The sequence below is a fragment of the Papaver somniferum genome, chromosome 8 (genome assembly GCF_003573695.1).
Source record: "Papaver somniferum cultivar HN1 chromosome 8, ASM357369v1, whole genome shotgun sequence".
NCBI classification, from domain to species: Eukaryota; Viridiplantae; Streptophyta; class Magnoliopsida; order Ranunculales; family Papaveraceae; genus Papaver; species Papaver somniferum.
This window is the reverse complement of record NC_039365.1, coordinates 5574047-5574260: the sequence shown is the minus strand read 5'-3', so window position 1 is coordinate 5574260 and position 214 is coordinate 5574047.

The following is a 214-nucleotide window of genomic DNA, read 5'->3' as shown; positions in this document are numbered from 1 at the left end:
ATTTAACCTAAGGTAAGCCGTCTCGTTTTAATAATCATACCAACCAAAACGTGATCCTTAAAAACCCAATTTCATTTAGAACTCGTTAAGAGAGTCGTCAAGGTTTTCCACCCTTTATCACTGAAATCGGAAGTTAGACAAAGGCATGACGATGACTATAATAACGAAAGAAACAAATGTAATGCTTTCTAAATTGATATCCTTAAAAAAAAAA